This window comes from Gorilla gorilla, chromosome 13, assembly GCF_029281585.2.
Source record: "Gorilla gorilla gorilla isolate KB3781 chromosome 13, NHGRI_mGorGor1-v2.1_pri, whole genome shotgun sequence".
Lineage (NCBI taxonomy): Eukaryota > Metazoa > Chordata > Mammalia > Primates > Hominidae > Gorilla > Gorilla gorilla.
This window is the reverse complement of record NC_073237.2, coordinates 118,427,765-118,449,395: the sequence shown is the minus strand read 5'-3', so window position 1 is coordinate 118,449,395 and position 21,631 is coordinate 118,427,765. Positions and strand designations below refer to the sequence as shown.

Genomic DNA, 21,631 nt, shown 5'->3' with positions numbered 1-21,631 from the left:
TTTATTGCTGTACCCGCAGGTACTTGGCACATAGAAGTTGCTCAATAAATATTTGTTGAATGAATGAATACATTATGTGATGAGTGTTTCTGTGTGAAAGTAGAAATGCTGCGGGAGGTAGAGGAGGGGCACCCAGGAAGGACTTCCTGGAGGAAATAAACCCGAGCTGAGTTGTGAGTGCTGAAAATGAACTGGAGTTATTTAGGGGCCTGGACTTTGGATCCCTGGTTGCAGGAGTGGTATGGGCAAAGCAGAGGCCCTTTCAGGACTTTCAGTATGGCCGGATCATAGCCTGGGAGGTGGAGTGGTAAGAGATGGGGCTTCAGAAATGAGCAGGGATCAGATCATGTGCCATGCGATGGGATTTGGACCTGTTTGGGGGAGGAAGGCTATGTGAGCCATTAACAGAATTTTGACGTTCTTCCATTTATCAGGGCAAGTCAGTTAAACCCTTGAGGCCTCAGTTTGCTTATCTGTAAAGTAGGGGTGGGCAGAGCTAATTCAGCGGTTTCCAGTCTTTCTACTTCGGTAGCCGCATAATGGTAATGTTGATCTACTCTCTACTTCGGTAGCCGCATAATGGCAATGTTGATCTACATGAGACTGTTGCACAGGTCAACCCCAGTGGGTAGGCTTTTTCCAAGGCACTACCTGTAACTGCTTCTTCCACCTCCAACCCTGCCTTTTTCTTCCCGCTCAGAGAGCACATTGGCATATAGGTGGAGATGTTTATTCTAGTATATTTTAAAACATAATTCACTGAGTGTGGTGGCTCATGCCTGTAATTCCACCTACTTGGGAGGCTGAGGTGGGAGGATCACTTGAGTCCAGGAGTTCAAGGATGCAGTGAGCTATGATTGTGCCGCTGCACACCAGCCTGGGTGACAGAGCAAGACCCTATCTCTAAAAAAAATATTGAAAATTAAAAAAACAATTCACTTGCAACAATAAGACTCTACTATTAGGCTTTTGATTATTACTGTCACCCTTCCTCATTAGTGCACAAAGTCCTGAGGGCAGGGGTGGTATCTGACTTATGTCCCTAATGCACAGCATATTCTAGGTGCTCAATAAATATTCATCAAATGAATTATGGAATATTTGCAACAGAGCTTACATCACATCTTGACACCCTAGTGTGGAGGTTGAAAAGTGCCAGAGTAGCTAAACTTTAAAGTTCCTTCCTGCTTTAAACTATGATTATAGTATTCTTAGTACCTCCTACAAAGTTGACTGCATGAAAACTAACATATATATATATCCCTGGTACTAACAAAGTGCAAACACATGACCTTCTTATGCCTGCCTTTCCCCATCTGTTATGAGGTGATATTGGATGAGATCATCTTGAACTCCCAGCGCTGTTTTAGGAGCAAGAACTTCTACTGGGGGCTGTGGTGCAAGGGAGTGAGCAACAGTATCTCTTGCAGGCCATGCTGTGTTGCTGTGGGTTTGGGGAGTACTCAGGTGGCTGGCTTTGGTGGGAGTGGGTGAGTAGCCCCGGTAAGAAATAAGGTCATGAACACCAACCAGAGTGAAAGCTGTGTCTCCTTTTATGGGTGCATAGTGAGGAGCTGTATATCACCGTCCACTTTAACAGGGTAGGACTGAGCCAGCATGTGAATTCAGAAGTTTGCTCAGCTGCAGGGCACACAATCTCGCTTCCTTTTTCACTTTTTTTTTTTTTTTTTTTGAGACAGGGTGTCGTTCTGTCATCCAGGCTGGAGTGCAGTGGTGCTATCTTGGCTCACTGCACTCTCACTACAACCTCTGCCTCAGAGGTTCAAGCAGTTCTCCTGCCTCAGCCTCCTGAATAGCTGCGATTACAGGCATGTGTCACCATCCCTGGCTAATTTTTGTATTTTTAATAGAGATGGGGTTTCACCATGTTGGCCAGACTGGTCTTGAACTCCTGACCTCAAGTGATCTGCCTGCCTCGGCCTCTCAAAATGCTGGGATTACAGGCGTGAGCCACCACCCCTGGCTCCTTTTTCACTTTTCCTTATTCCACATATATTTAACAACAACAACAACATGATAATAAATCTTCATATAGCTCTTACTCTGTTCCAGGTGCTGTTTTAAGTGCTCTACGTATATACAATTATTTGATTCTCCCAACAACTCAGTAAAGTAAGTGCCTTATTGTGTCCATTCTGCAGATGAGAACATGGAAGTACACAGAGGTTAACTTACCTGAGGCCACATAGCTAGTAAGGGACAGAGCTAGCATTTGAAATATGCATTCCATTTGAAACCAGGCTTCAGTTGTGTGCTCTCTATTGGTAAACACTGGGCTGGAGGTCGCAGATGTAGATGTGAACAGGATACACTCCTTGCCCTCCAGGAGCTCCTGGTGTAGAAGGAGGAATACATGCAAACAGACAGTTACAGTTTGGTCTGGGAGTTGAGTGAGTCAAGGATGTTCCATACAGAGTAGGAACAACAAGGCAGGCAGTATGGACCAGGTTTTACATGCAGGATGGGATGATGGCAGCTGAGGGAGCATATGGGGTAGTGGAGAGCGATGAAGAAGCCAGATCACAGAGCATGGTGAAGGCCATGCCAAGAAGCTTGCACTTCTGACTGAATTGAATCACAGATTGTTTGCCTTATATAGACCCGGCCTCCCTTGCCCACTCTCCTTCAGTCGCAAGTCAGCCATGCCAGCCCTCAGATGATTCAGTTTGCAGTCATACCCGTTCCGGCCAGGTCTAATTTAACTGTGTCCACAATGTTAAATTTGTTTCTGAAAGGGAAGGATCACAGATGTTAGCTCTGTAAACTTGTAGACAAGACTGGAGTTACTCTCAAATAGCAAAATCATGTTTACAGAGTCACCACTGAAGTTGCAACATGAAAGAAAGGCATGGTTTCTGGTTCACCGCAGATGCTCAATGTTTATGGATTTGTATGGTCTTCTTCCCGTCCTGTGAAGACTCCCCATCTCCCGTGGATTCTTCTGTCATTTTGCTACCCTCATTAAAAAACACCTTAGAGGAAAGACACCATAGAGAGTAGACGCCACTTTTGTTGTGAGCTGCCCTCTTTGGAGGGCACATAAACAATCTTGTTTATGTGCACAGTGGTGCCATGGCCACCAGCTAATGTGAATGAGGGCTCTGAGAGATTTCATAGCGGGGCCTTTGTTGATGATAGTTTGAATAAGCCCCTGTCCCGAGATCTATTACAGTATAAAGTCTTTGTTTCAGAGACTCCAAATCATGCATTGTTCCCTGAAATTTATCCAGCCTTTCTTTAGAACAAGTATACACTTACTATATTGTCCTACTTACAACTTGTATAATATTAGTTACTGTTTATTAAATAGGGGTTATGTGCAAGGCATTGTACTGTTTTATGCTCATGACAAATTGTATTGAGAGGCTGAGGCACGAGAATTGCTTGAACCCGGGAGGCGGAGGTTGCAGTGAACTGAGATCGCACCACTGCACTTCAGCTGGGATAACAGAGTGAGACTCTGTCTCAAAAAAAAAAAATTGTATTGAGTATTTACTATGCATTATTTATTTAATCCTTGCAACAACCCTCTAAAATAGACTGCACTGTCATCTTCAACTTACAGATGAGGGAACTGAGGCTTAGAGAGGGGCCGGTACAGGGCCAGCCCATGGCCACACAGATAACCAGTGGCAGAGCCATCCAGGGCCTGGGCTTGTAGCCAGTTTTCAATCATATACCTTCTTCTTTGCTAATCCTTTGCAAAAACCATTGTGCAAGGAGTTATTCTATTATCATCACTATCATCATTACTATTCTCAAGTAACAGCAGAAGAAACTGAGGTGGGCACAGCAAGTAAGTGAGAAAGTCAGGGTTCAAACAGTAGCCTTTTTTTGTTCCAAAACCCACTTTTAAGTGTTTTATGATTCTCTACTTCTTAACCTTCCCATTCCTCATTTGACCCATAATTCAAGTCACCTTGGAGTTGGTCAGAATCAGGAGAGCAATAATGCAAATAGGACTTAAAATAAAACACACTGAAATATATCCTGCCTGGCAGAGGGAGCATTTGGTGCCTGCGCCTTCCAAATCCTGTCTTGCTGCTGCCCACAGGGGAGATGCAATTCCTGTGCCATTTGACTAGCTGGGTTGCCTTCCTCCTCTGTGGAATGTGAGCCTGCTATTTGAATCTTTCTGTCTCGGATTCCTTCTGGAAGAAGGTAGAGTATAAAGTGAAATATTGGGTAGTCTAATCTTTCCTCCCTTTCTATTTTCAATGATCGCCATTGCAACTTACTGCCCATTTTAAAAAAAGCACCATATTTAAAAACACTATATGCCCTACTCCATCAAATGTTCTCCTTCCACAGATACATTATTTTAATGTCTAATCTATTGGAATTTTTCCTTTGCAAGTTAAACTTGTCATAACATAAAAATCACAATTCACTACCACTGTTATTTGAACGATACAATTCGGGTAATAGCTTCATGAATCCACACCAACTCCTTAAACAATCCTTTAAAAGACAATACATTCAAGGGGCTCACATTCAAGCTCTATAACTCCTATAAATTAAAATCGTGTCTGTGTGTTTTTAAGCAGGTATTGTAATGGTTAGGCTGTTTTCTGTGTTATAAAACATACAGTGTATTGTGCCACAATTTTGGTAGTGTTTTGGATTCTGGTTTTGTATCAGCAGAAGTTTAAGGTGAAAATTTAATCATGCATTTTATTTTTTATTTAAATCTGTTCTTGAACATATTGTAAAAGTAATCGACCACTGTTTAAGTGCCTTCTCTCAAGGGGAAGTGTTGTATTTTGTAGTTGGCATGGGCTTTGAAATCAGACAGATGTGGGTTAAAATCCTTGCCTCTGATTGCTTGTGTGACTAAACTCTGTACTAAATACAGAACCTCTCTGAGACTCAGTTTCTTCAGCTGTAGCAATGGGCTAGTGCTATCTATCTCACAGAATTTTTGTGAGAGTAAATGAGGGAATGTATGTAAATTGACTTAACCCAATGCTTGGCACACTGCAGGTATTCAGTGTTGATTGTTTTCTTTCTATCATGTAATTACAGGCTTGGTTATTTGATCTATTTTTTCTTAAACAGGGGGAAAATTTAATACAAAATGTAGTCCACATATGTGTGTTATTGGTTAGTCAGAGCAGGAGTGACCAGCTAATTTGACTTATCTAATAGATATTTTGAGATCTACTTTGTGCCAGGCTGTATTTGGGATCTTGGGGATACAGCAGATGACACAGCCACTCACAGATGGCTGCAGCGTAAGGGACAGTTGCATTTTGGGTGAATGTCAACTTGATGTAGTCTAGGTTTAAGATGTTAAAAAATAACACTGATTTCATGTTTTTTTCTTTTTAAATCAATTATACTTCTAAAGTTTCCTGAGTCTAATTGAATGTTTTAAAGTCTCCATTCTGGACCTGGTGCCTATGTCATACTTTGTTTTTTGTTTGTTTGTTTGAAATGGAGTCTCGCTCTGTTGCCCAGGTTGGAGTGCAGCGGTGCGATCTCAGCTCACTGCAACCTCTGCCTCCTGGGTTCAAGCGATTCTCCTGCCTCAGCCTCCTGAGTAGCTGGGACTACAGGCGCCTACCACCATGCCCAGCTAATTTTTGTATTTTTGGTAGATATGGGGTTTCACCATGTTGGCTAGGCTGGTCTCGAACTCCTGACCTCAGATGATCTGCCCGCCTCAGCCTCCCAAAGTGGTGGGATTACAGGCGTGAGCCACCGCGCCTGGCCTGTCTCATACTTTGGTATGTTAATTATGTACATCACCACGGGAAACTCATTTTAGCCGTTTAAGTGACATCAGTATCTTGACTTTGGGTTTCACAGGGAAAACAGATGTTCTTCTACATGAAAGTACCCACCAGCTGTGTGGAAAGGATACAAATTTTCTGGGTCACGCAGTGGCTCCGTGCCCCTGGACAAGTTGCTTTACCTCATCTCTAAGACTGAGTATAAAATACTAGCTAGTTGTTGTGAGGATGAAGCCAGAAAATCTTAAAAGCGCCTGGCACTTTAAAGTAAGAATACATGTTGGTTTGACTTTCCCTCTGGTGAATCTCTATGACAACTTAATTAAATTTTGTAACAGAAAAATGGATGGTGTGAACAGGCAGATCAGCTTGCCATCCTCTAATTAGGTTTGAACCCCTCCTTTCCTTGTAGTTGTTCCTCTGAAGCCGAGTCATGTCCCTGAGATTCCTCCACAGAGGTTATTGTTTTGCTGGAGAGAACGATTAGGTTTCTCTATTCCAGGAGGACTTGCATCTCTCTTTCCTCCTCGTATCAAATCGTGCCTTGCCAGCTGCTGCCGCTGCCGTTTGCATGCGTGTTTGTTCCCCTGGGTGTTTCTGAACCATTATCTAGTAATTTTTATAAATGCTTTATAAGTCCTTGCAGGCATTTCTGGCGGCTTCCTTCCCTCTCGCATATGCTTCTCTGTCATCTGAATAAAACCTTCGCACCCTTAATGAAGCTGGAAGAATGGGCAGTTTATCTCCTGTGTAGTCTTCCCTGGGTACGGTTTTGCTTTTCAAATAAGTTCCTCAGTACATCTGCCTAGAACTCTGATGAAGGCCAGTTTTCCTATTTTGTTCTTTATACTCATAGGGAGATTCTATTTCTCATTGTGTCAGAACTGTGGGTTATTGGAATTTTAAAAAACAACAGTGGACCATTTTTTGGACATCTTAGATTATGTATAAATAACTTCGTTCCAATTCCAGAAATAATATATGCTTATAAAAATTTATACTGTTCCCAAGCATATAAAATAAAAACTGAAACAAACCACCTACCCCATCCCCCTCCCTTTCCATCCTCCCCTTTAATTCCACTTCTGAGAGGTGACACCAGAATCCCAATTTGATATGTATCTTTACAGACTTCTTTCTTTTTTTTCGAGATAGAGTCTTGCTCTGTCAGCCAGGCTGGAGTGCAGTGACGCAATCTTGGCTCACTGCAACCTCTGCCTCCTGGGTTCGAGCAATTCTCCTGCCTCAGCCTCCCAAGTAGCTGGGATTATAGGTGCATGCCACCACACCTGGCTAATTTTTGTATTTTTGGTACAGACAGGGTTTCACCATGTCACCCAGGCTGGTCTTGAACTACTGACCTTGTGATCTGCATTCCTTGTCCTCTCAAAGTGCTGGAATTACAGGTGTGAGCCACCGTGCCTGGCCCAGATTTTTTTCTTATTCTTGTACATATCAGGATGGCTAAGTTGTGCTATGGTAAGAACCACAAAATAGCAGTGGCTTAATACAACCAAAGTTTATTTCTTGCCCATGCTATGGGTTCAATGGGGGCTGGTAGGGTTGGGGAGCAGGGGTCTCTCATCATCTTGGTTATTGAGATCGTGGTCTCCCATTGTGACACCTGCTTTCATGAGTCACTGACGGAGGGAAAGGTGAATTTGCACTGGTTTTTAAAACGTCTACCCAGAAGTGATGCATCACTTCAGCTCACATTTGATTCGCTGAAGCAAGTTACATGGCCATGGCTAACCTCAGAGGGATGGGGGATGCGCAATCCCACCGTGAGGGTGTAAAGAGGAGAATCAGGCTATTTGGTAAACTGTGCTAATTACCACCATGATATCATATGTAGAGATACAAATATATGCTGTATATAAATATAAATATACACATATTTTATTTTTTCTTTCTAGAGAGGGTCTTGCTCTGTCACCCAGGCTGGACTGTAGTGGCGCGATCTCGGCTCACTGCAACCTCCACCTCCTGGGCTCAAACCATCCTCCCACCTCAGCAACCCTTGCCCCCCAGGAGCTGGGACTACAGGTGCACACCATGCCCAGCTAATTTTTTATATTTTTTTGTAGAGACAGCATTGTGCTATGTTGCCCAAGCTAGTCTCCTGGGCTCAAGTGATTCTCCTGCGTCGGCCTCCCAAAGTGCTGAGATTACAGATGTGAGCCACTGTACCCAGCAGATATTTCATTTTTTAAAATGCTGCAGTTATACCATATAGATAGTGTTTGGCAACTGCTGTTTTAGCAGTACCTCATATACATCTTTCTCTGTTAGTATATATAGATTCATTTCATTTTAACAACCTAATAGTCCATTTTATATACCACAATTTATTGACAGTTGTTGTTTCTACGTGTTTTCTTTGCTATTACAAAGAGTGGTGCAATTAACATCACTCTTCAGACTCTTTTTTTTTTTTTTTTTTTTTTTTTTTTTGAGACAGAGTCTCACTCTGTCACCCAGGCTGGAGTGCAATGGCACTATGTTGGCTCACTGCATCCTCCACCTCCCAGGTTCAAGCAATTCTCGTGCCTCAGCTTCCAGAGTAGCTGGGATTACAGGTGTGTGCCACTATGTCTAGCTAAGTTTTGTATTTTCAGTAGAGATGGGGTTTCACCATGTTGGCTAAGCTGGTCTTGAACTCCTGACCTCAAGTGATCTGCCCCCTCTTGGCCTCCCAAAGTTTTGGGATTACAGGCGTGAGCCACTGCACCTGGCCTTTTCAGACATTTTAAGTGTGTATTTGTGCAAATACTTCTGTAGAATAAATTCCTAGGAATTGTTGGATGAAAGGGCATATGTGCTTTATATTTTGATTGTTACTATCAAATTGCCCTCAGCAGGGTTTGAGACTGCCTGTTTTTGCATATCTGCTCCAATACTATATACTATTCATCTTGTGTATCTTTGCCAGACTGACAGGTAAAAATGTGTTCTTTTAATTTACATTTCTCTGATTGTCAACAAGGTTAAACTTTTTGCATAAGTTAATTTGTCATTTGTCTTGCTTCATCTGTGAAATGACTGAATCTATTTTTTGTTCATTTTATCTTTTGGGTTGTTTTGTTTATGTTTTTTCTTATTGGTTTGTAAATATTATGGTTACTTTTTATCTCATATGCATTGTAAATATTTCCCCCTGTTGGTTATTTAAATGTCTACCAAATATTCATTTGCCTTGCATGATCCACATTACAATTAAAAAATTTCTTCTTCTCATTCACTAAAAACAGTCCTTAATTACTTTTGACTTGTTAGCTCAAAAAGGCAGAAGAAACACATAATTCTGCCTTCAGGTGCTATGAAATACCTAGTGAATTAAGAGATTGTGTGGAGAGGCTTAGAGTTTTACATACCCATGGAAGTGGATATTTTATATGAAACTTTCACATAGATTTATCTAACATGACTTTGACTTTGTGCAGTAAGTATGGTAGACTTCATTATTTCTGTTGTACAGATGTCCCTGCATCTATAGATTTGGGTTTGAATCCCCACCACGTATTAGTTCTGTCACATGGGGCGTCATGGTACTTAGGGGGTTATTCCATGTTAATCATATATGTAACATGTGTGGCAAAGTCAGTACGCAATCAGTGTTTGTTCTCTTTCTACTCTTCCACTCTTCAGAGGTGTTAAGAGACACACAGCTTAGATCTAGAGGCTGGCTCTCCTGGCTTGTAGGCCAGGTCTTGTTCTAGTGGACTGTATTGCTCCTCTGAAGAGAGCGTGAGTTCCTGGCCCCTTTAGAAATAAGAACATCAGAGTTAGTGTTTACATAAGTCCTTCAGTGCAGGACTGGGCTTTGAGCCTGGACGTTGGTTTTATTTAAAAAGCACATTTCTCACTTATATAAATAATCCTTGTACATTGCTTAAAAATTTGGAAAAAATATTTTTAAAACATTTATAGTCCTACCATTGAGATGGAATGACTGCTTTCATGTTCGAGCATTTCTTTCCAGTATTTCTTCTGGGCATATATATTTTTTTGTTTTACAAATCTGATACAATTTTATTGTATCATTAACATTAATGTCCACATTATAATTTAAACATTTTTCCTTGCTTTACAACTTTTTATTAATGTCATTTTAATTGCTGCAAAATATTTCATTCAGTGGGTTGTATTTCATTATTTATTTTCCTGGTATTAAATGTTTAGATTGAACCCTCTATTAAAAATTATTCAGGAATGTGCTTCCTTCCTATATTTCATGTTCTTTTCTTTTTCTTTTTTTTGTCTTTAGAGACAAGGTTTCACTCTGTCGCCCAGGCTGGAGTGCAGCAGCATGAACATAGCTCACTGCACCCTTGAACTCCTGGCCTCAAGTGATCCTCCCACCCCAGCCTCCAAACTAGCTAGGACTAAAGGCGTGCGCCCCCATGCCAGCTAATTTTTGTATATATATATTTTTTTTGTGTAGAGATGGAGTCTCCATATGTTGCCCAGGCTGGTCTTGAACTCTTGGCCTCAACGATCCTCTGGCTTGAGCCTCCCAGATTGCTAGGATTACAGGTGTGCGTCACTGCACCCAGCATATTTCGTATTACTTTCTTAAGCTAACTTTCCAAAAATGAAATAATTAGACCACACGGAATATACATTTTAAGGCTTTTGGAATATATGGCCAAATTGCTTTCCAAAATAGTTTTAGCAATTTATGCTCAGCTCTGAGGGTTCCTATAAATACTTACTTTTGAAGAATATAATGACAAATACTGGAGAAGAGAGTGAAACAAATGAATCTTCTCCAACCTATGGGCCCTGTCTTCACCAAATACTTAATTCTAATCATCAGTGCATAGTTCAAAGTGGAGCATTTTGATATGGCTATTTTGGTGTGGCCATTATGCCTAATTTGAAACAGCCGTATCACAATGTAAACTCACTCTTTTTAACATTCAAATAATGTATTCAGTAGACATGCTTGGCTTTCTCTTTATCCTTGACCTTCTTTTTTTATTTTTAAAATAAAAAGAGGTGGTGTCTCACTATGTTGCCCAGGCTAGTCATGAACGCCTAGCCTCAAGTGATCCTTCCACCTCGGCCTCCCAAAGTGCTGGGATTCTAGGTGTGAGCCACTGTGCCTGGCTCATCCTTGACCTTCTCATTGGTTCTAACTCCTTATGTCATCCCTGATCTTCTACCCAGAGGTAGGGCTTAAGCATTTCACATACTTTGGCAGTTTTATTGCCAAAAGTTTTGATAGGTGATTTCTTTTTTTTTTTTTGAGGCGGAGTCTTGCTCTGTCGCCCAGGCTGGAGTGCAGTGGTGCGATCTCAGCTCACAGCAACCTCCACCTCCTGGGTTCACACCATTCTCCTGCCTCAGCCTCCCGAGTAGCTGGGACCACAGGCGCCCGCCACCATGCCCAGCTAATTTTTTGTATTTTTAGTAGAGACGGGGTTTCACCGTGTCAGCCAGAATGGTCTCGATCTCTTGACCTCATGCTCCACCCGCCTCAGCCTCCCAAAGTGTTGGGATTACAGGCGTGAGCCACTGCACCCAGCCAGTTTTGATAGGTGATTTCTTAGGTTTTGTCAAAATATTTCTGGAGTTAAAAAAAGGGGGGGGGTTACATTAAGAGCTGCATTAAAATGTCATATGCCATCATTAGCTATTAGGGAAATGAAAATCAAAACCACAGTGAAATACCACTTCATACCTATTGGGTTATCTATAATAAATAAGACAGATAGTACATGTTGGCAGGGATGTGGAGAAATTGGAACCCTCATACACTCTTGGTGGGGCTGTAAAATGGTGCAGCCATTTTGAAAAACAATTTGGCAGTTCCTCAAATGTTAAACATCCTAGCAGTTCTCTCCTGATATATACCCAAGAGAAACCCAAGAGAAACGAAAACATATGTGCACATAACAACTTGTACACTAATGTTCATAGTAGCATTATTCACAATAGCCAGAAAGTGGAAACAATCCAAATGTCCACCATAAGGTAGTATGCAACCTGATGGAAGCTGTAACAGTACTCTAAACTTTCTTCGTAAGAATGAGCTTTGTTTTTTTCAGGGAAATTTTGAATATTTTCCTGAAGAACAAAGTTCAGACTCCTTATGAAGGCTCCATATGACGCTTTTCACAACCCAAGATGCATGATGTCTTGGTGGGTGTAAGCATAAGCTTTAGACCTACACAGATAGGGGTTTGAAACAACTCAATGTGTAACTTTTGGCATATTTTTCTCTGAAACTCAGTTTATTTTTCTGTAAAATGGGCATAATACAACCATATTTCATGGAGTTATTTATTGCCAGCATAAAAAGCTATAATCATGTAAAGTGCCAGGTACATAATGAAGACTCAGTTGAATATTTAAAAAAATTAACACTTGGCCCTAACCTTCTCTAGGCTTATTTCCCATATTCCTTGAACTTTATGCACTACTGACACCACACTGCATGTGGTTTGCTTGAGCCTTCATGCTGTGCTATTCCTCTTGACCTTTGTTCATGTTTTTCCTCCTCTGAATGCTCCCTCCCTTTGTTTGGCTACCTTTTTACGTATCCTTCAAGAATTAAGTTTTACCTCATCTTTTCCATATATCTTCCCTGACTCCCACACACATGCCCCAGGCTAGGCTAAGTCCCCTTCCTTGGGTCATTTAGAGTATTTTATATGTATCTCAATTTGATTAGTTTTTTCAAAGAAGCAACTTTTGACTTTATTGATCATCTCCATTGTATCTTTTTTTCTATTTCATGGCTTGCTGCTCTTTATTACTTCTTCTTTTCTACTTTTTGAGGTTTATTTTGTTGTTCTTTTTCCAATATTAAGTTGGCTGCTTTGCTAATAAAAAGCACTCAAGACTACAAATTTGCCTCTAACTACTGCTTTAGCTACACCTATGAGTTTTATTATGCAGTATTTAAAAAATCACCTTGTAGTTCTATGTATTTTACATTTTCATGAAGATTTCTTCCTTGACCCATGGGTTATTTAGATTTGTGTTTCAAGAACATTTCTAAGCAAATAAGGTTATTTCTACTTATCTTTTTGTTATTAATTTCTAACTTAATTTCATTGTGGTTAGAGGATGTTTTTTCTTTCCTTCCTCCTTCCTCCTTTTTTTTTTTTTTTTTTTTGCAGGTTTTTGCTTTATGGCCTAATACATGGTCAGTTTTTGCAAATGTTCCATGTATGCTTGAAAACAACATGCATTCTCTAGTTATTGAAAGCAATATTTTACATATGTATGTTAGATTAACTTATGAATTGCATTATATAAATTTTGTAGCCCTGAGTTTTGTCCAATATTCTACATGTGTGTTAGATTAACTTGTGAATTGTATTATATAAATTTTATAGCCCTGATTTTTGTCTGATCTATTGAGTTATGTTAAAAATTTCTTCTGTGATTGTGAGTTCATATCTTTTTTAATTGATTTTTTTCTTGTTCATTTTCTCCCTGCACTAGTCTGGAAGTTACATATTCTATTTTTATTCTTCTATTGATGACCCTAGAAAATTTAATATGTGTGTATAATTTCAGAAAGCCTAAGGTTACTGTCTTTATTCTCTTTTTAACAACGCAAGGATCTTTAGTATGCTTTTTCATTTTGGCCACATCACTTCTGACATATATGCGTTTGTTGTCCAATATTTTAGTCCTATCTTATTCTTTTTTGAACTTCACAAATTAGGCGTTATTGGTATTTTATATAGTCTGTGTCCTTTTGAGTTACCCACATTTGCCATTTTCTTTGTTTGCTATTCTATTTTACAACTCAGACCTACCTTCTGGGGTCATTTCCTTTCTCTTGGAAGTATGTTTTAATAAACTCAGTTTCTATTTGTCCAAAATTACCTTCATTTTCTCCTCGTTCTTGAAAAATAGTGTTGCTGTACATACTGTTCTAAGCTGATAGCTATAGGGTCTCAGCGCTTTGAAGATATGCCACTGTTTTTTCATTTCCATTTTGATGTTGAGAAGTCAGTTGTCAGTCTAATTTTTTCTTCTGCTAGTAAAATGTCTTTCATTCTGGCTGTTTTTAAAATCCCTTTGTCTTAGATGTCTTTGCTGTCAGTAAGACATTTCTAGGTGAGGATTTCTTCTGATTTATTCTTCTTGGGATTTGTTGGGATTCTTGTCTCTGAGGTTTGGTATCTTATCAATTGTGGAAATACTGTCTCTCATTCACTCTTTCTCTTCTGTCTTTTTGGAATTCTGATTTAGATGTTAGGCCTTTTTTTTTTTTGATGGTGATCTTATGTTCCTTGGAACTTTACTTGCTGATCATTCTTTGAGGCTTAGGTTTCAAGTTAGAATCTTCCTTTTATACAGATGCCTCAGGGGGCTCTACTACCCAGAACACTTAAAACTACATTTTTTGGTGTTAGACTTTTCTTTTGGTTATAGGTGTAGGATGAATTCTGACTCCATACTTGGATAGGAAGGTATCATGGTTAGACATTCTGAGCAGAGACTTATTCCTTTTATTTCCCCTTTCCTGAGGCAAGGCCAAAACACAGAAGGTTTGCTTTCAGTTTCACCCACTGAGGATGTGGCATTTCAGAGGGCTTGGCTTGGTATGGGAATTTCCAGTCTGATTCTTGCCTTGCCAGCAGACACTCGGGGGCCAGACCACATGCAGAGGCCAGACCACTGCCAACATGTACAGGGAGCAAGATAACTACACTTTTAAAAAGATTGCTCTGGTTGCCTTATGGAGGATGGCTTACAGACGGCTTGAAGAGTGGAGGCAGAGAGGCAAGTTAGGATGCTATTATAAACCTCAGGAGAGAGGTGTTGGCCCTGGGACAGACAGAATGGTGGTGGATGGGGAAGATTATTGATTAAGATGATCTGTCTCTTCCCATAGACTGTAAGATACCCAGCCTCAGGGTGAGTATCATCACAAAGATGTTGTTTTTCATCTCTGAGTCCTTCCAGTGCCTGGCACAGAGAAGGCATTCACAGATGCTGATTGAATTGAACTGTGGAATCAATAATGGTTCTAGAGCTGATTTTTTTTCTACCTTCTAAATGACTATTTTCCTTAAAGGGAAATGACATGAAGGGATTCCAGGCAGTGAACTCATGCCTGTCTCTGGCATTGCGAAGCCCAGTCCAGAAATAGAGAGCCAGCTGTTTGTAAGCCCAAAAGCCTTAGGTTTTGGAAGGGTTTACTTTCCATGATAACATAGCTTTCTTTAGCCTGTGCACTTGTTCCTTACTTAAGGAGTCTCAGACTCTGCTTGAGATTACTTACACAAAACCTTACCATCTTACTGGATTTTTATGGCATTTTCTTAGAAATTACTAAACTTTATGACTCTCTAGGCAGGTTGCAAAGATGTTCCTCTAATGATATATTACAGCTATGAAAACTTCTTCCTCCTAAGGCGTTCTTTTTGGAAAAATGCTCTGTGTTTAGAGAACGAAGGGAGAGGCAAGTGGTTCCTGCTGTGTGACAGTTTAATAAGCTTTAGCTGGTCGCTAAGAACTGTTATTCTAAGAATGTATGCAACACTTTTCCATTAACTGTGCAGAAGTATTTCTAGAAGGTATGGTAAAATAAAGCATATATATGTGATTTTTAACTTTTGAGGCCTGGATGTTCTTTATTATTCATTCAACAAATATGTGTTGAATGTCTGCTGTGGCCCAAGGCCTGTGCAAGGCACGGGTGATCACTATCAGACACCATCCCTGTGATCCCTACTCACCCATCGTGTTCTTTTGTGAATTAGAAAAAGGCACCCATTCCTCAAGGAAAGAATATTAAATTCATCAATATAGTACTTACATATCAATAGCAAATTTGTTACAACAATGGATTATTAATGATAAATGAATGTTGGTTATTAATATTTATATAGTATTGTTGATTTGAACTTGAAATTCAAAAATATTCTGCCACAGTAAGCAAACAGCAGATTATTGAATTACAATATGAATGTGAATCTGATACCAATGAGGGATTTTTAAAAAAATTTAAAGGGACTCATCAATCATCTATCAAATGTCAAAGCAGATCCCTATTTAGAAACACAGACTATTTTAGATATGGTTACATCAACAAAGTCTTTTTTTTTTTTTTAAGAGACCAGGGTGTCTTGCTGTCTTGCCCAGGCTGGAGGGCAGTGGCACAATATCAAATTCTTGGGCTCAAACCATCCTTCTACCTCAGCCTTCCAAGTAGCTGGGACTAGGCGCATGCCAACCCACTCAGCTATTTTTTTTTTTTTTGTAGAGACGAAAGTCTTATTGTATTGCCCAGGTTGCTCAAACTCCTGGTCTCAAGTAATCCTCCTGCCTCAGCCTCCCAAAGTGCTGGGATTGTAGGTGTGAGCCACCATGCCCAGCACATGGTCTCTTGATTATTGAATTTGTCAAAGGGGAACAATACATACTGGCTTATTAAAATAAGACATGACTGCCATTGCCAGAAAATTCTTGTTGTAAATAAAAAAACCACCCAAATATAAAATCATCTGATGTTAGTTTACAAAACCAAAATATTTCTCAATTCCCAGTTTAAATCAACAAGTACCTTCATGATGACAATATGTGTTATACAATAACTTACATTTGTTATCATGAATAATCCATTTGTTATACAGCTTATAATTATAAAAATATTCCATATGTTAAAGTGTTAAAGATGTTTACCTGTAAACAGCATCATGGAACTCTTTTTTTTTTTTTTTTTAATTGAGACGGAGCCTTGCTCTGTCGCCCAGGCTGGAGTGCAGTGGCACAATCTCGGCTCACTGCAACCTCCGCCTCCCAGGTTCAAGCAATTTTCCTGCCTCAGCTTCCCAACTTGCTGGTATTATAGGTGCACACCACCACACCTGGCTAATTTTTTGTATATTTGGTAAAGATGGGGTCTCACCATGCTGGCCAAGCTGGTCGCAAACTCCTGACCTCAAATGATCCACCTGCCTCAGCCTCCCAAAGTGCTGGGATTACAGGTGTAAGCCACTGCGCCCGGCCAGCATCATGGCACTCTTGTACATGACTTAAAAAGCCACACATGGTGGCCTTGGATGCTCTGTGCTGGGGGAAGCAGACGTAGCTGATGAGTCCACTGTGGGCTGCTAAGAGCCCTATTGGAAGTATGTACAAATATGGTGGGTGACAGAGGAAGGCAAGATGAGGTCAGCCTGGAGGTAGAGAAAGGCTTGTGTGAATGAGAGGCTTCTGGGCAAGTAAGGTCCATGGCCTTTTTAACATATTTTGGCTGTTTAGCCTTTAAGCCTTCTTTCCTGGTTCTGGCTACTGTCTGGATACATGAGATAGCTGTGTTCCAGATTGGTGAGGTGTTTCTATCTTTAGATAGACTATCTGATCTTCTTTCTGCCTGCCTACAGCTTCCCCTGTCTTCAGGTCTCAGCTTAAATCTCACTTTCTTTAAGAAGCCTTCCCGGCTCCTTCCTTCCCCACCTTGGGTTGATGCTCCCGCTTTGTGCTCCCTCAGACCCCATCATAGCATGAATCAACTTTATTGTGGTGATTGCTTGTTTGATTTTCTTTCTTTCCCACAAGATTTTATTTTATTTTATTTCATTTTCTGAGATGGAGTCTCACTTTGTTGCCCATGCTGGAGTGCAGTGGTGCAATCTTGGCTCACTGCAACCACTGGCTCCCAGGTTCAAGCGATTCTTGTGCCTCAGCCTCCCGAGTAACTGGGATTACAGGTGCATGCCACCATGCCTGGCTAATTTTTTGTATTTTAGTAGAGATGGGGTTTCACCCTGTTGCCCAGGGTGGTCTCAAATTCCTGATCTCAAGTGATCCGCCTATCTCAGCTTCCCAAAGTGCTGGGATTATAGGTGTGAGCCACCACCCCTGGCCACCCACCAGATTTTAAATTCAACAAGTGCAAGGGCCACATCTGTCTTGTTCATTATTGTTATTATTGGATCCTCATACTGCACAGTGCCTGATAGACGATATAATCAGATTTTGATAAATATTGGCTGGAGTAATTTTCTCATTCATTCCTCATTTTCTAAGCCCTTACTTTGTGCCATGGACCCTGCCAAGCGCTGGGCAAACAAAGAAATGACACCCTGCATGTCCCTTCCCCGGAGAGCTCCCTCTCTGCTTATTACTATCCGGTGTAGGAAGCGCGATGTTACAGGGAAGGAGGAGGGGAGGGACGGCTGGCTTAGGTTAAGGGTCAGAGGGGTTCTCCTCTAGGATGCACCTCTGAGCTGGATCTGGAGGATGAGGGGTGAGCAAGGTAGCAGGGGGCAGGGGCTCAGCATGGATTGTGGCATGGTGGCAAGCGAGAACACTGGGTGTCTAGGAGACTGCAAACTTTTATTTTTTTGAGACAGAGTCTTGCTCTGTTGTCCAGGCTGGAGTGCAGTGGCACGATCTCAGCTCACTGAAACCTCCACTTCCCGGGTTCAAGCAATTCGCCTGCCTCAGCCTCCCGAGTAGCTGGGATTACAGGTGTGTGCCATCACACCCTGCTAATTTTTGTATTTTTAGTAGAGACGAGGTTTCACCATGTTGACCAGGCTGGTCTCGAACTCCTGACCTCAAGTGATCCACCCACCTCAGCCTCCCAAAGTGCTAGGATTACAGGTGTGAGCCACCACGCCTGGCTGATTGCTAACATTTTACTCCAGCTGGATCACAGGATATGGGAGGAGAGTGAAGGGAAGGGATCAGAGAGGTATGCAGGAGCCAAGTCATACAGAACTGAGCTGCAAGCAGAGACCTCTAGGGAGCCATTGGAAGGTATCTATTTTAAACTTTTAGAGACTGGGTTTTGCTATATTGCCCAGGCTGGCCTCGAACTCTTGGGCTCAAGTGATCCTCCTGCTTCAGCTTTCTGAGTAGCTGGGATTATAGGTGCATACCATCATGCAGGCCTACACTGGAAGGTTTTAAACAGGGGTGTGTGTGTGTGTGTGTGTGTGTGTGTGTGAAAAATCTGATTTGTATATTAGAAAGACCCATCGGGCTATGGTGTGGAGTGTATTTAGGGGTTGCAGTGGTGAGCTGGAAGTGGGGACACCCTCCTTGAGGGCAGAGAGCATTGCTTCCTCCTCAGTCTCTAACATCTGGCGAGCAGCTGGTGTCCAGTAAGCACTGAAGTGATGCTTTGTGATGGAGTCAATCTGCAGAGACAGCAAGGTAGGATTCAAAAGTCCTTTATTGCAGAATGGCAGCAGAATCACCGCTGTCACTCTACTGAGTCTCCCGCAACCCTCTGAGTGAGTAGGGGAATAACATTAGTTCCACTTTTCAGGCCAGGTACCTGATCAGGCCTGACCAGAGGACATGTCCCTGGTCACACAATCTTTGTGGGTGGCAGGTCAAGCACCTTCTCCTTCATCCCGTGCTGCACCTAGGGGCTGGGCTGGGGGGTGGCAGCAGTGCTGGGGAGAGCGAGGCTTGCTGGTGTCTCTCCTCTCTAGGGACCACCCTCCTCCTTTCTGCTGAGGGAGCGGCCCAAAGAGGCATCTCCAGGTTTCCAGCCACAGAGGGCCATCTCACATGTCCCCTCCAGGCAGTGGTGCCCCCTTTCTTGCATCTCCTTCCAGGCAGAGAGACGGAGACCCAGGGGGCAGCTGAAAGCTGTCTTCACCAAAGCAGCGGGGAGAGATTTGTGTGCGGCTCGCATTCTCATTGCCTGGGTATCATGCTGCTATTTAATAAAGGCCTCATTGATTGAAGGGCCATTAAGTAACCAATGACATATTTCAACCTCACCGAGGAGGAAAACGCAGAGTTAAATCAAATTCAGACCGTGTGGAAGTAAAATCCTAAAGAGACTATTCACATGCACGCCCTCTCCTAAGGGGAAGGGAACAAGCCATGGGGTCCACTCTAAGCCAGGCACTGGATAGATGCTTTTGCATTAGTTTTCTTGCTTGAAAAGTTCCAGCAACACTGACAAGCAGAGACTGTGCTGTCAGTTTTGTAGGTGAGGAAATGGAGTGCCCCAGACACCGGCCAGTTAGAGGTAGAACTATCCTCTCAGCCCTTGGTCTCTGATCACACGGTGCCTGCTCCTTCCATGATACCATGCTGCCCTCCTGTGGAGCCTGTCCTCTCCATAAGACAAGCAGTGATTGCTTTTCGTGCCAAGGCTGAATGGCAGGGAGGTCAGCAGCCTGTGCCCGTGTACACCATACACCGCCCGAAGGTAGGAACCCCTCTGTCTGCCTCCACACCCTGGCACGATGCTGCACACACAGCCGGATGAAGGCTGGTAGGTTCTTCCTGCCCTGAGGAGGGGAGTGCTGGCCTTTGCTACCCTCTCATCACATTCCTTTTGTCTGTCCTTCCGTCTCCTTCATTCCTCTGTCCCCTCAGAGACACTCATCCAACCCTACTGGAAGATCATTTTGAGTCCATCCCAAGACCTTTGCTGGGTAGTAATGAGCAGGTAGATGAATCAGGTTGTGATTCTTCCTCGGGGTGTCACATTTAAAAGGAGACTCTGGATGACAACTTTGTCTGCAGGGGCCGAGGGGACAAGGTATCTCAGGTGGGATGAGGGCTGTGGAGTTGATGTTCTCACACTCAGTTTTTGCTCATGTCCTGGAAAAGCACCTCAAGCCCTCCCTAGCCAGCCTCACCCCTGCCAGGCTTGCCACTGCCCCCACCCCCTGTTGTGCTGTGGCCTAACAGCCCGAGGTAGTTGTGCCACCAACCTTTGCTCACACAGAGCTCTTGGCCTGGAATAACTTTTGTTACCCTGACTCCCTGCTGGCTGAATTGGAGCCCCTTTCAATATCCAGCTCAGTTATGAGCTCTATCTTGAAGCCTCACCTGCCCTGCAGAAGGAGCCACTTCTTCCTGTCTTGTCAGAGCCCTTGGTGTGTCCCTCCCTCTATATGTTGCTCTTCATGGGGGATAATGATTTGCTTAAGAGCTGTGTCTCTCACTAAACCCTAAGAAGTTTGAGTACAGAGATAGTGTTCTGGTGTGCGTGTGTGTGTGTGTGTGTGTGTGTGTGTGTGTGTGATTCTCTATGCCTGGCCTAGAGTGGGTGCTCAGGAAGGGATTGTGACCCAGGAGAATGTGAGAATATATAAGGTGGGGCCAGCGGTGCCATGATGAGCAGGAGCAAGTCCAATCCTATTATTCTCCTCTCTCTGTCCTCTGGCCTCCTTCCAGGAAAGGCTGTTTTTGTGTGGGGTCACACTGCTGGGTCTTCTCTGGGGCTGTCCAGCAGGGGTCTTCACCTACCCTCACCTGGGAGAGAGACCAGACTCCACTCCCTCGGAGTCCCATCCCTTCTGGCCCTTCTTTTGTTGTTGCTGTTGTTTTTTTGAGACGGAGTCTCACTCTGTCGCCCAGGCTGGAGTGCAATGGCACGATCCCACTCACTGCAACCTCCACCTCCTGGGTTCAAGCGATTCTCCCGCCTCAGCTTCCTGAGTAGGTGGGACTACAGGCATGCTCCACCACGCCCTGCTAATTTTTGTATTTTTAGTAGAGACAAGGTTTTGCCATGTTGGCCAGGCTGGTCTCAAACTCCTGACTTCAGATGATCTGCCTGCCTCAGCCTCCCAAAGTGTTAGGATTACAGGCGTGAGCCACCGCGCCCAGCCCCTTCCAGCCTTTCTTGTCTTCTGTCCTGAACCCCTGGCTGACTAGCAGTGAATAATTGAAAACTGGACACGCACGCTTTGCTTTGAAATGTCTCTGACCTAGCCTGAGGAGGTAGGGCTTAAGTACTTGGGGAGTCTCCCACTGCACAGGTAGGGACCATGCTATTCGTCTCTGTATTCCCAGCCCCTTAGAACAGTGCCTGACTCACAGGAGTTGCTCAATGATGATTTGTTGAACACAAAGGGGTTTTGCATTTCTCTGTCTCAAATAAATTAATAAATAAAAAATCTTTTGCTCACATAGAG

At 42.6% G+C, this 21,631-nt stretch overlaps 1 protein-coding gene across 6 annotated transcripts in view; it reads left to right on the top strand.

The window, feature by feature from the left end:
* Positions 1-21,631, top strand: part of TTLL11 (tubulin tyrosine ligase like 11) — a 276,253-nt gene that overhangs the window by 2,624 nt on the left and 251,998 nt on the right. Inside the window, exon 1 of one of the 6 annotated variants that reach the window (XM_063696738.1) lies at positions 13,939-14,642. The exons of 4 other annotated variants lie outside the window; for them this stretch is intronic. The gene's annotated coding sequence lies outside the window, so the exon portion shown is untranslated. Of the gene's footprint in view, positions 1-13,938; positions 14,643-21,631 lie in introns of those variants that run through there. One more of the 6 variants, XM_063696735.1, reaches the window with a different exon arrangement.